The sequence below is a fragment of the Ambystoma mexicanum genome, chromosome 2q (genome assembly GCF_040938575.1).
Source record: "Ambystoma mexicanum isolate Mex_15411 chromosome 2q, UKY_AmexF1_1, whole genome shotgun sequence".
NCBI classification, from domain to species: Eukaryota; Metazoa; Chordata; class Amphibia; order Caudata; family Ambystomatidae; genus Ambystoma; species Ambystoma mexicanum.
This window is the reverse complement of record NC_090924.1, coordinates 102813124-102827212: the sequence shown is the minus strand read 5'-3', so window position 1 is coordinate 102827212 and position 14089 is coordinate 102813124. Positions and strand designations below refer to the sequence as shown.

The following is a 14089-nucleotide window of genomic DNA, read 5'->3' as shown; positions in this document are numbered from 1 at the left end:
CAAGAAAAAGCACAGGGAGGGCGAGGAGCCACAAGGGTAGTCGAGGGGACAGAGTGGAGATTACCAGAAGGCTTGCATAGTTGGATAGAGGATGACAGATACAGTGGTGCCTTACCATGTATAGATTTGTGAACCAGGAGAAGAAATTTAAATCTGCCCATGTTTTGCATCATCAGGCATCCGGCCTGGTGATGGTACGAAGAAGTAGGTGTGAAGTGAGGGAGTTCAAACAGAGTCCTTGTAGCGAAGTCAATGATCTTGTTCAGAGGACAGAAAGCATAGTTGGGGAGACCAAAGAGGATGCTGGCATGGTAGTCCAAAGAGAAGACAAGAGTGGTTAAGAAATGCTTGGCAGTGTTGAAGGAAGGAGGTACCTGATCTTCCTAATATTTTTGGAGATGAAAACAGAGAAGGTGTGAGAAGGATCATAGATGCAGAGGTTTTAAGCTGAACAAGAGTAGGGGAAAGTGTCATGTGGGAACTGGACAGTCAGAGGAAGAGATGAGAGAGAGATTTTGGCAAGGAAAAAGAGCACCACTGTTTTGGTAGAGTTTAACATCAGAGAGTGCAAAGCCATCCACTATTTAATGGCAGAGGGACAGTTGGAAATGTTGATAGAGAGGTCAGTGGAGAGTTCAGGAAAAGAGAAGATTTGCGTGTCATATACGAAGAGATGGTACGAGAACCCAAAGAAGGAGATTAGTGCCTAGAGGTGTGGAGTGTAAAGAGGAGCAGACCCAAGAAAGAGCCTTGTGGAACACCAACATTTAGAGGAGTGAGTTGAGAGGTGTTGTTGCTCCAGGAAACATTTAATCAGAGAGGTGCACGGTAGAATTCAATCCAGGTAAGGGCTTGATCACTAATCCGAATAAGAAAGAGAGTATTAAGGAAATCAGAGTGATAGACAGTGTCAAAGGCAGCAGACAGGCCAAGAAGAATTAGGACAGACGGTTAGCAGAGGCAATGAAGTTTGACACATTCATGAGATCAGTTTTCGTGGAGTGACAGGAGTGGAAACCTGCTAGTAGGGAATCTTGAAGGTTGTGGATATCTAAGAAACCAGTAAGACGATTGAACACAACCCTTTCAAGCACTTTAGAGAAGTGAGGAAGGAGAGACACAGGGGGAAGGTTAGCCGGTAGGTTTGGATAGCCCCTTGCTCTTTTAGGAGAGGGATGACTGTGGCTATTTTGAAAACAAAGGGAAAGCAAGCAGAGTGGAAGGACAGGTTGAAGAGCTTAGCGAGGTGGGAAGCCACTAAAGGGGCAAGAGGCTTGACTAGCTGAGGAGCAAGAGGGTCAGCCTTCATCAGTAGGGCTAGGACTTCAGTATTAGTGTGAATAAAGTGGGAGATAGAGGAAGGGGATGATGGTAGAGTAGGCAGAGTGTAAAATATAGGAGGAGGCAGCAGTGTGAGGAAGGTCAGCAGAGAGTATGCCATTTTGGAAATTTGTGCAGCAAGGTATTCATCTAGGTCATTAGCTGTGGGAATGGAGTTGATAAGAACTCATCCTAATGCTATTACTGCTAGGCCTACACATTTCTGGGAGTTAGTTTTGAAGCAATCTCAATGTCGTTTCATGCATTTTAAATTCTACTTAGAGCATACATTTTCTTCATTTCCTGGTGGGTGATAATGTTTAGAATCTCAGTTTGGGGCAAGGTGTACAGTCCCAAAAGGATTGCATAGGCTTAAAGTCCACTTCCTAACCTGGCCATTGACAGTGGAGTTCTGGCCTAGGATTCCTCCATGGTCACCCCTCTGTGTAGGAACTGGCAGCGTCCCCCTTACCTTTGCATGCCTTCGTTTCCCAAGTGTTTGTGTACCTTTTTAAATAACTTACCTGTTGGCTTTGCCCAAATGCGGTGCAGGGGCGATTCTTTTTACTTCATTAACCCCTTCTAAGGTTCTTACCGCTATGCCTACACATTTCTGGTAGTTAGTTTTGAATCAATCTCATTGTTGTTTCATGCATTTTAAATTCTACTTACAACATACATTTTCTTCATTTCCTGGTGGGTGATAATGTTTAGAATCTCAGTTTGGGGTAAAGTGTACAGTCCCATAAGGATTGCATAGGCTTAAAGTCCACTTCCGAACCTGGTCATTGACAGTGGAGTTCTGGCCTAGGATTCCTCCATGGTGACCCCTCTGTGTAGGAACTGGCAGCGACCCCCTTACCTTTGCATGCCTTAGTTTCCCAAGTGTTCTTGTACCTTTTAAAATAACTTACCTGTTGGCTTCGATCAAATGCGGTGTAGGGGGGATTATCTTTACTTCATAAAGCCCTTCAAAGGTTCTTAGCTGTGAACTGAACTCTGTCAAACACTGGAACTTCACTTCCCTGTTTTCAGAAGGACTGCCTAAATTAAGGTAACTGTGTTATCATTTTAAGGGAGGCTTTTTTATCTATGTGTAACCACTTTTTCTCTTCCCACTTAAAGGTTTAACTATTGTTTGATTGTTTGTAACTATGTGTAAGTGTGAAGTGTTGTTCAGTTCTTGCTAATGCAGAATTTCGACTGTCGGGATTATATGGCCACTTTTTAGCACCCCTCAAGTTTTTTCTGTTTTTCCCTTTTATTTTTTGGATCATTGATTTTGAATTAGTGGCCAGAAGGAATTCTTCTGAAGTCCCTCTAATAAGCATTTCACTTGTTGGCATGTTACCAAAAATGACTGCAGGTAAGGTGTGCTAAAACAGCCCTGCTGGATCAAAGTAAGAGATCTGCACAATTCCTACTGCAAGTGATGGCATATTATTCACTGTGCATGCACGCTGCATGTAGCACTCCACCCTACCTTACAGATAAGGGGTGTATCGGCCCCTTTTACAACCTAAAAATAGGCAAATACTCCCAACAAAATGTAGGAATCAGACACATGGAACATGTGCCCCTGCTTTCACCAACACAGCTCTATGGATATGGATGGACCTGTAGTGCATGTAATACAGGAATAAACTACTATTATTACTGCCTGATCAGAAGAACAAAACATGTATATTTTAATGTGCATACGTAACTAGGTACAAAAAAATAATTATTACAAAAACATTTCAGTTTTCCATTTAAAACATATTTTTACTCGCATATAAAATGCTACCATTGGGAAATGGAATAACATTTTGACTCCCTACTCCCAACTTTAAAAAATAGGGAGTGAAATACTCCCACTTCCAAATCTTATCTGGAGCACTGACTACACCCCACGGCATACAGCTGAGTTCCACAAATGAATCCTGTCCAGCTGTTACAGTCTCTACCATACACACGTAAAAGTATAGCTGATCCCTCAACTGTAGACAATTGCTCTAGGGATTTGTGCACTGATCATTCCTGCTACCATCCTCTTATAACACTGCGCCCCATACAGCTGAGTCCCACTAAAACAATTTGGTCCAGCTGTCATAGTTTTGACCATCTTTAAAACACCTATTCTCCATCCTCTCCTCGGCTTCCAACGTTTCCACATTAGAGTTCTCTGCTTTCCGTAGAGTGCTTAAACTCCAATTTCTGCTGCATGCATTGGACTGCTACTCTCTTGTTTTTCTCACACTACAGTCTGCTGAAGGGCCATGCATCCTACAGCACTTTAAAACTATTATGTATGGCAGGAAGCGCTGTACAGATACAAGATAAGATGAAGAACACCACTTTCTAGCTGGGAATAGCTTTCATTTAGTTGATTCACAATCAGGAAACCGTCTCTATTGCGAGAAACCTAATAGGTCTGTCGGGGTCCGTTGGCTGTTAAAAGGGGTTCCTTAGGCCCCATTATTGGGTGACTATGAAAGACATCCTACTGATGGTGAGTTCTGTGCCATGTACGTGTGTCAATTTAAATATTGTAACTAATTATGCTAAATGGCTGAAACTCCATTGTTATATTGTTGAGTGCCGACCATGAAAAGATCTGGTCCATGCTACACTCACAAATAACACCTGTAAATTTTGAAACATAATAAATGGGAATCGAAATCACCTTGTTTATATTAACGGGGTGGCTGAGCTGAGACTGAATGGATTGCATATATTGGTTGTGTCCTTGGAGGATCAGAACCTGCAATGCCATTGGCCGATCTTGCATCTGGGGTTTGCTCCTATACAAAAAATAGAGACAATGTGGAAAAATCGATGACCTCCAGTAAATCCTCTAGGGCTCCAGGCCCCGATGGTCTTTGTAACCTACTCTTAAGAAGAGATTCCACCCTGTGGGCAACTGTTCTACATCAATTATTCATCTGCATCACCAAAACGCAGTCCATACCTCCATCCTGGCAAGACAGTATTCTAGTCCCAGTTTTTAAGAAAGGGTCCCTTGCTGACCACTGAATCTACAGGCTCCTTGCCATGCTAGATATCTCAACCAAAGTCTTTGCTTGCATTCTCCTTGAGGAGCTGAGCTTTTGAGATGCAGCCGAGAACATCATACTATTGAACCAAACTGCTAATCGCAAGGGCTCTACTACTACCACCACCAACATTCCCGCCCTTAGGACAGTGATTCCGCAGGCATGGCTAATACGTAAAAGACCTGTTACGTTGCATTCAAAGATTATAGTACCGCCTTTGACGCTGTCAATAGAGCCATACTCTGGGGTAAATTCCAAAGCTGGGGGATCCCTCCGGGATTACTAAAAATGTTGGTGATGCTGCACAATCAGACCAGGGTCAAGGTATGATTGGAGGGAAATGGGGGGACCACTAGCTGGGAGTCAAGCAAGGTTGTATTTTGGCTCCCATGCTCTTTACATTATATCTTTCTGATATGGGGAAGGCACTGGCTGACTGGGAATGCATAGCCCCTAAACTGGGACTGATGGTCCTTCAGTGGATGGGCTATGCGGACGACATCGTCCTCTTTGACCTAACCCCTGGAGGGCTACAGGCCGCATTGGATGGTCTTTGGGACTATTTGGTTGCCAACTCTTTAAGGATTAACATATCTAAAACAAACATCATGGTTTTTTAAAATACATTTAAAAGGGCTGCAGGTATAAACTGGAAGATAAATAGTGAGCCTATTGAGGAAGTTACTCATTACACATATTTGGGCACTACTCGAGATTCTAAACTCAAGGGCTATAGTCAACTTGATTGAGTTAAGGTAAAAGCAGCCCAAACAAACGGTCGTATTATCACATTATCACACAAAGGAGGCGGCTACCCAGTAGGGATATTGATGCATCTTTATTCCACTAAAGTATTGCCTCTACTGACATATAAGGCCGAGGCATGGGCTCTGGGAAGCTTAGCAACTATGTCCAAACTGGAAATTACGATCCTAAAGAAATGATTAAGGCTTCCTTCTTTCACTTCGCCAGAAATTGTTTAGTTGGAATTTGGCATCCTCCCGATTAAAGCACAAGTCATGCTAAATTGCACAATCCTTTATTATAAGCTGGCTCAGCGGGAAAAGACACCCTCATGGGTTGGCTGTTTGAAGCAATCATGGGTTGGCTGTTCGAAGCAATTGGAAGCAACATTTCACATATGCAGACTTGCATATTAGCAACAATAAAAAAAATAAGCTGATAAGTGGATCTCAAGATCACGATGTGATGCCCTTCTAATGCCTCTTCCAGCGTATAAGGGCAGAATGAAATGCCTATTACAATCTTTTATCACTGAGCAGTTGATCATTGACCTGTCATTCAAATCCAAGAGTCAATGGTTTAAAAGATATATACTTGAAAGGCAGGTATTCCCGGCATATATGAAACATTTAATTGGACATTTTTTGGTTTGTGATTACCCGCGGCTCAGATTCAACGCAATTAAGACGAATTAGCTGGTTGGGGGGGTGGAACAATATTCAGAGAAATTACAGAATCTTTCGCTTGTGTGGCTAACTTGAAATTGAGTCTGTTTTCCATCTCTTATGCTCATGCTCAGCATCACAACTGTTACGCAATTACACCTGTAAAGCTGCAGGAGTGCATGTGTGCACTACTACCAAGGAAAATCTATGGTCACTTTTAATTTCAGGATGCGACAAAGTATGTATTGTTTATTTTACCAAATATTTGAGAAATGTTATTCAGATGTTATTTATTTTAGAATAGGAATGTTACCTACGTGAAGGGCTGTTTTATTACTTATGTGAAGGATTGTTTTGTTTCATTTTCTTGTTGATGTGGCATGTACTAAAAGTTATTTCATTATAACTGTATAGTACTTAAAATAAAACAAATATATATATATATATATATATATATATATTTATTATTGGAACTTGTCCTGTTTTTCATTATGTTATGGTGTGAGACCTATCTGGAGTGAGCAATTCCACCTGTGGTTGTTTTAAATTGTCTACTGCTGCATAAAAACACAATCAGGAGACGTGTGCTAATGCTGTTGTGGTCGTTCTGACTTAGGGTGGTTTTCCTTATGTTATTAGTCCTATCTGTGTTGAGTAATTTTGCTTGTATTGTCTGTTGTTTTCAGCTGTATTTGTTGCATAAAACACAACTGTGAGGCATGATCTGATGTAGGTGGGCACCTGTACTGTTATGTGAGGGCCTGCTCTCTTTCCTGTTTAAGTGGGGAACTCCAACTGTCCTTCACAAAACCATCCTGACCTCTTCATATTGACCATCCTTTCCCAAGTTTAATGGCCTGCTTACTTCAGTGTTAAACCCGTCCATCTAACCTTAAAGGTTGCTATTTACCATTTTAGCACAAGAACTGGGCACATATGTATTTATGCAGTGACCCTCAAAACAGTAGGTTCTTCTTTCTTTCTTGTTTATTTTATACCGCTCATATTCAACTAAAATATATTTAACATTGAAGACACACTAATCAGACTTGGGAAATCCTGGAGAGAAACACAGAAAAATGAAACCCGGAGTTGCTTTCAAAAGATGGTGAACAATGGCATAGACAAATCTGGGAAAAGATGGGAGTGTGCTGCAGAGGAGACTCCTAGTGCTCTGTGGATCTGGGATACCTTTTCCTCCCCAAAAAAATTGCAGGAGATATCCACAAATGATTGTGTTACTTTCAATGACCGGTGGAAGACGAGGAGATAGTGGGAGCAAAAGACAGACTTGATGGGTGATAGAGGCCCATCAATGAAGACTTTACTGGGCTGCTGGCCAGCAGATTGAGCCTTCCCAAGAAAACCATTGGGGTGCTGGCATTGGAGAGCAAATGCTGGGTAAGTCTCTTGGTCTTACTCACAGTCAATTCTTCAGTGTTGTGGAGGATCTGAAGAAGGACGCAGACTCTTTAAGGTTTAAGGACTTTATTACCTCATGTTTTATTAAATATTAAATGTAAAGGTTTAGCTATACCTATAGCAATGGGGGATTCCTTACCTAAAGGAATAACTAAGGTACTTTGTCAGTCGTCTTTCTCAATGTCCAAAAGAATATGTCCACCTTCAAAACTCTACCTATCTGACCCTATCAGTAACTCAACAAAACAAAAGAGCAGGATAATGACCCCCTTCTCCTGCTTGGTGCTTTCCACGCTTATCTTCTCACTCTTTTTATCAGTTCATACAGTTCTATTCTGAAATTGGGCCACTTGTTTCTCACACTGGGCCGAAGAATCCTTGATTCAGATTGATTTATCCTTAAGGCTATTTGGGTCTTCCCCTGTTCATTTTCTCTCTTTTTTACTTACCATTCGTCTCCTTTTGCTACAAAATTGATCCTCTCTGTTTGGCAAGGTAGAGACATATTCCCTTTATGACTCAGTCCTTCACGCATCTCTATGTCTCTCTCTCTCTTTTATACACATGTTTGAATGTTGACATTGTACTTTTCTCACTTTCAGTTTCTTCCTTTCCAGGATACGTTATCCCACATTACCTTACATTCATACAGTTCCGGTTTATCGAGGAATTCACATTTCCCTTAGCCTCCCCTTCAGGGAATGGTATTGTTTTCTTTCTCAGATTGTTACAGTTCTATTTCAACAAACTTCCTCTCATGGCTTTCTTGGTATCACTGAGACAAGTTAGCCAGTATTAAAAATGTTTGTTCGGGATCTTCGCATGACTTCCTGGGTTTCCTGTTACCTTGCTCTTTGTTGGAAAACCTCTCTCGGCTTCTTGCAGGCTTCACAGCGGCTTTGCTTCTATACCGCAAAGCTGTTCCATTTTCCTCAGCGTCTCTCACATGCAGTCTTTGATCCTCCTCTCTGCAACTCAGTAGGATAACGGGGAGCTGTGCAATTGGCTGCGGCTGCCCAGTGGCATTATCAGCGTTGTTGTACATGCCTGTTGCCCACCGCGATCTCCTGTGGTCACGCTACCACCACATCTCAAGCCTCCCTCGGCGTGCGCCTTCACAGGCTCTCGGTTTTGTAAGCCCCACTCAGCTTGTTCCTTCTCAGCCTCGCGGTTACACTGGCTACTCAGAGTTCTCCTTGCTAACTCCCAGCAAGTTTGTATCTTGCAGGCTCTGCGTCCCGTTGTGGCTCCTCCTCCTCTCAGCGTCACTTAACCAGGGGATCTCCCCTGCTTGGCAACAACTTCTCTCGATTCTCATCCCTCTTCTCGCTTCATGTCTGGCGAGTCTTCATATTTCAATCAACTCGTCTGAGTTGATTGGATACTATGGTCTAAAGAGACAGTTTCTTTTCCTTCCAAATAATGACATGTTAGCTTCTTCCTTGTCCGAGTTTTGATAGACATTATGATTTGACAGTCCCATATTTGCCTGTTTGCATGTTTTCTGGTGTAGGGTGTTCCTCGAAGGAACGGGAATCCTTGCCCCATAGAGGGAGTCTCTCCTGATGAGGCCCCACTTGCCTCGATCCCTAGGGTTGAAGGGCGAGCTTAACTCACTCACAAGGGGGCTCCCCCTTGGGGAGAAGGGATACATTTCCTCAATTCGTCACAGTGTGTGGGAATCACAGTGGTGATGCAACTATAGAGGTGGTGCATGTATATCTTGAGATGCTGGGTAAAAGGAATCCTGTCTGTGGGTGAACAAGGAGGATTAGGAGGACCGTTCAAAGAGCATGGACATGCTGCATTGAGGCCTTATGCTGTTGGGAGCTGTGTGTTTGTAGCACAGGGTACGGCTGCATGAGGGGCCACACAGGGGACATGGGAGTGGCCATGCTAGAAGGAAAAATGGCAACGATATGAAGAAGAGCAAAGGCTAGCCTTGGGATACAGCTACAATGAGCACAGGATTGCAGTGAGTTGTTTGAAAGGCCATCAATGAGACTTTGCAGTGCCGAACACAACCTGATGTATAGAGCTCAAGATACAGTAGAACATGTCTCTGTTGAGCACTGTATGTACATCCCCTGTTACTATATGATATGCTGGGACAATCAGTTGAATGTGGGGGGGTAACCTTTAATCCCTCCATAAAAGGAAAGAGTGAACATCCTGCCCAGCTGAGAGGTCACTCTACTGTAGTGGGCATATGGAGCCCCACGCTGCGCTGCAGATCCTTAGAAAGGGCCTGGACTTTTACGTATTACCAGATGTTAGTAGAGCAGTGTTCAAAATTGGAGGGAACTGGGAGCTACCTAGTCCCTAACTGTAGCCTAGAAGGGCTTGGTTATCTTGACACCAACAGATTCCAGGGGCTACTTTTCACTCCCTAGGTCAACTGGTGAAAAACAATCACATCTGTGCAACACTATTTGTTTACTGTAATGTATATAATGGAGCATTAGGGCACATCTAGAAGACTTTTAAAGCATAATGTGCACTAAGTCATGGTGTGCATCTCAAGTGGAAGTTATGTTTGTGGCACACTATGTACTAGCTCCTTGTCCCACAATGCTAGCTTGTGTTTACTGGGTGATATCTAATGCCCGGGAGCTTTTTGCTCCTATTCATCAAATCTCTATTTCGATCCCTGGTAGAGGTAATCCTTGAAGAACACAATACAGTGATTTACGGTTATTGGGACATGTCACCCGAGCCATTGGAGCAAAGGTGCTGTGGCAAAACTGACTTCACAGGTAAGGGTCTAGGGACAAACTTCTTTGCAAATGCTGATGACGTTCCCAGACTATGAAACACGCACTTAGTCCACCAGAAAGCAAAGCATCGAAGGGTGAAGCCAAACCTACGGAGGGATACCCCACTTTTGTGGAGACAAGGACAAAAAATTGATCTAAGAAATGCACAGGATAAACAAAATTGGAAGACTGTTATAAGAATGTGCAAGAGATTTGTCAGAGAAATTAAAATAACATTCAAGACCAGGCTGCAGTAACAAGGGTACTTGATTGAAGGCAACTACAGATGCAGCAGGAAAACCAAACCTCTCAATAGACTCAAAGATCTGATATATATCACTGCGAAAAGACGCATAGCCATGGGTTGCAAAAGCCCTAAATGCCCAAGCGAAGCTCAATGGTGGGGAGATCTCTGTGAAGAATTACAGCGTTGGGTAGCACTAACGGTACCGCTGCTTCACCCCAAGGCGCCGGACAGCGCCTCAGACCGAAGTAATAGCCCTGGCTTGTAAGCGGACATATAGGTCACTGATGGCCTGCCCGTGGTCTCGGTGATGGGGTGGAGGGGTGGGTGAGGGGGGGGGGGGTTTAGACACCTGATCTATATTTGAGAATGTCCTATCGATTTCGATTGTCTTGCTATATTGTTAAATAAACCAATAAAGATATTTTAAAAAAAAGGGTACTTGATTGAAGACAACAAACGTTGCATAAGCGATTGAAGAAAACTATGACACCCTTGCCAGTGAGCTGGATATGGCGGTCGAAAAGATTAAGATGCTCACAGACCAGAAAATAGAGCTTACTGCAGCAACCTCTGTCTGTTCATCCTTGCTGTAGTTGAGGAGAACCAGAACACTATAAGCTTCAGGAAGGTTCTTCGAAAAGACATACTTAGAACGGCAGATGTGGAGATCGTCATCGGGATGGCACACCAGGCGACAACACAGAGACAAGAGAATGTACAGGGTGGATAATAATGAAAATCCCATATTAACAACTCTAAATCACCATTCTGGGAGTCTTCAAAATCACCTTGAAGTGAAGTGGGTGGGGGCAACCTTACTGATTTCAACAATGTCTCTGCTGTAGTCCTTAAGTACAAAGATGCTTTGTTGTGACTTGGGATGGGTGTTTTTCATGGATGTGTTATGGTGTAGAGTTTGGTCCTGCTGGATATCCATGCCTGCTGTTAGAATGTTGGTGCCTGTGAGTGAATGGCAGTGCAGGAGAAGGTTCGGTGAGTGTAATGAGTGAAGTATATAAGATATGTCATTCGGGCTTGAGCTGTTATGAAGACGGCCGGTGGGTGTTCTACCGGCCTTATAACTAACTTACGAGTCATCAGGATCATCGGTAAGATATGTACAATATAGCCACGTGTTTCTACATCCTATCTTCTGCACTTTCATGTCTGACGGGCCTGTCTTTGTTAAACGACTGGCAATGACTGAAACTTCAACAAGCCCTACGCTTGATGTGTCGGGGCGGCACTGACAACTTTCCCACACAAGTGTTCTCTATCCTGAATTGAGCGGTGCTTGCTATTCCTTTTGCCACCATTACTCACCATACTTCGGCATATGGCCTTGGATGCAGGCTATTTATTACCCATGTGTTGGCCACTACCTGTGATTTTCCTTTCATGGGTAACAGTACCGAACCAGCCTCCGCTATAATGAGGACGTCTTTGAGCACCATGGGCCAGTCCGAACGCCCTTCTCAGGTGTTATCTTTATGCGCATTATTGTGGTGCAACGCCTTAAACTTTCCCAACAGCAGTGGGAAACAATGAAACAGACTGTCCGTTCCGTGAAACTGTGTCATCAGAGCTAAAGGTTTCCTGATGCCCTTCTCTAACTTGAAGCTTTGACATTGCCTCGGTGTGGGGCGAATGGTGTTGCACTGTGCATGCCAACGTCTGATTCAGAAGGTGCTGTCAGCAGCCCCGTGAGCGGTGTGTGATGGGTTCGACACGCTCCACGGACTTTCAACTGTGCTGCTCTGCCTTAGAGGTACTGTTTCTTCTTTAGGCAAACTGTATGACAAATCCACTCCACATGGAGGGCGGGGCTCTGTAAGATTTGCGGTGTGGAAGAGTTGCATTTGAACGCTCAGCTGTAAACGACGCCTGTTTGGGGTTTCCTCCATGTGTCTTGAGGGGACATTTGATCTCTGGTTCTAATTTCAAGAACGGAGGCTTCCTAATATACTTTATCTTCATTATCTAGTTTCCAGGAGCAAAGAAAATGTGCTATTTAAAAAACATTAATGTGTAGCAATATTAGTTTTAAGACAGGCAAGAAATGCAGCTTCTAAACCTGCAGGGTCATGACCCTAGAACATCCAATAGCCAAAGTCCCCAGCGAATAATAGCATGTGTTCAATGAGTCTCTCTTCCTCTTTTTTGCTGAGCATTATAGCATTTTTCCCCCGCCAAAAAAATCGTCATTACTGAATGCACAAGAAACTGCTTTTCAATGTGACTGCACCATGTGTTTCTTACCGTCGTTTTTCGAACTTGTTTTCACTGACAACATTCTGGTTTTGTGTTTTCGGTACTTCTAATTATCTGCACGTGACAGAGCGTTTGGCTTTCCTTCCCGGCAATCAAGATTTGGATCGTGCATAGGGCTCCAGGCTTTTAATGGAAGCCTGTTTACCCTATGATTACTCCGTGGCTCACACTGTCCCTTGTGCAGTTGCGGTGCAAGCGTTTTTTCTCGGGCTCAGCATTGGTAAATGCGATTGCATCAGCCGCGGGAACCGCTTATTTCCCGCAATCCTGTGGAACTGGCGCCGTCCACGCAGTGCCCCAGGTGGTGCTCTCTGGCCGCACGCCAACGTACTTAGAGGGTGGATGCCAGGATGCCTCCCACTTCAGTGTATACACACACACACGTGGCTCTTCTGAACGGGGTCGGTCCACACTTATTGTAGGTGCCGTCCCACCCGAAGGAATGCAACGCCCTCGCGTCTCTCAGTATTCTTTGCAAGTTTCCTCGCACTGTAGGTCTTGTGCCAGACACTGCATTAGCACAGTCCAACTGCCGCTTACCTCACAGAGTGGGCCCCAATAAGGTGCATGATATCCTCAATTAATAACGCTGCTGCTGGCTTAACGCCCTTTTCTCTGGCGAGACAGCTTGTATGAGTCCTTGAAAGCAACAATAGCATAATTTGCTGAAAAGGACACTGCTTTCTTCTCTTGCTCGGGGGATTTGTATGAAAACTTAAAATGGCAGTGATGGGTGTTTGTGGGGAAGGATAGACTCCTCCCACCTTCTGCTCGAAAATGATGGCGTGGCCAATGACTTCTTGGCAGACGTGAGAGGTGATTGTTACCGTGGCTGCAGCGAACATTTTGCTGCTGTGTTATAAAATCTTCTCAATTTACAAAGAAGGGCCTGTCCCAGACAGACGTGGTTACTTGCATCTGCTGTTCACACTATCTTTCTGCATGCCCATGACACGTGAGTGTAAAGTAGATCGAGCTCGTCAACCAATCCGGATTCCTCCACTTCTAAAATATGAGTTGTATCCAATTTTGGGAATCACTCATTTCGTATTTCTTTATTTGTAGCGCACGCCTGGCCCAAAGGCATCTGGGCGCATCTCTTGGGTTACAATAACAACAATAACACACAGTTAAAAAGCAGGATATACATTGTCAGGTATTTACAGGTAAAATTTACAATCCAATATTTACAATGAGACTCAGAAGGCAATAGCAGTGAATGATAGATGGATCAGTGTGTTAATGACGTTGAGGTAATGTGCTGTGTGAATCTTGAGCAATGAGCCACAATGGCTAATCCCCCACACTAACGTGAGATGGGGGTTTAGATTCTATTAAAGACAATGAGGCGATTGTTATGCATTTCTATCTTTACTCTGAAACCACAGCAGCAAAGAAAAAACTTTTCAAACAAAAAAGTTGTAAAGAACAGAACTAAATAGAGTTCAATGTCAATGTAAGGGAGCTCCCCAATCCATCATGGAGGACAGGTCATGCCCTGCAGGAGACCAATGAGCAGGGACCCTTCCTTATATAAGTCCATGACTCTAAACCCAACTCCTCTTTCTGTAGCTGTCTTGAACCAGACGTCCACTGCACAGATCAGATGATAACGATGAAGGCAAATCC

General features: G+C 43.7%; 1 protein-coding gene across 3 annotated transcripts in view; it reads right to left on the bottom strand.

Moving 5' to 3' along the window:
• The window catches only part of TBC1D24 (TBC1 domain family member 24), a 1120122-nt gene extending 1106969 nt beyond the window's left edge, over positions 1–13153 (bottom strand). For 2 of the 3 annotated variants that reach the window (XM_069646944.1, XM_069646940.1), the window contains exon 1: positions 12449–13152. The gene's annotated coding sequence lies outside the window, so the exon portion shown is untranslated. Of the gene's footprint in view, positions 1–12448 lie in introns of all 3 variants that reach the window. The other variant, XM_069646948.1, reaches the window with a different exon arrangement.
• Between the last annotated feature and the right edge of the window lie 936 nt (positions 13154–14089).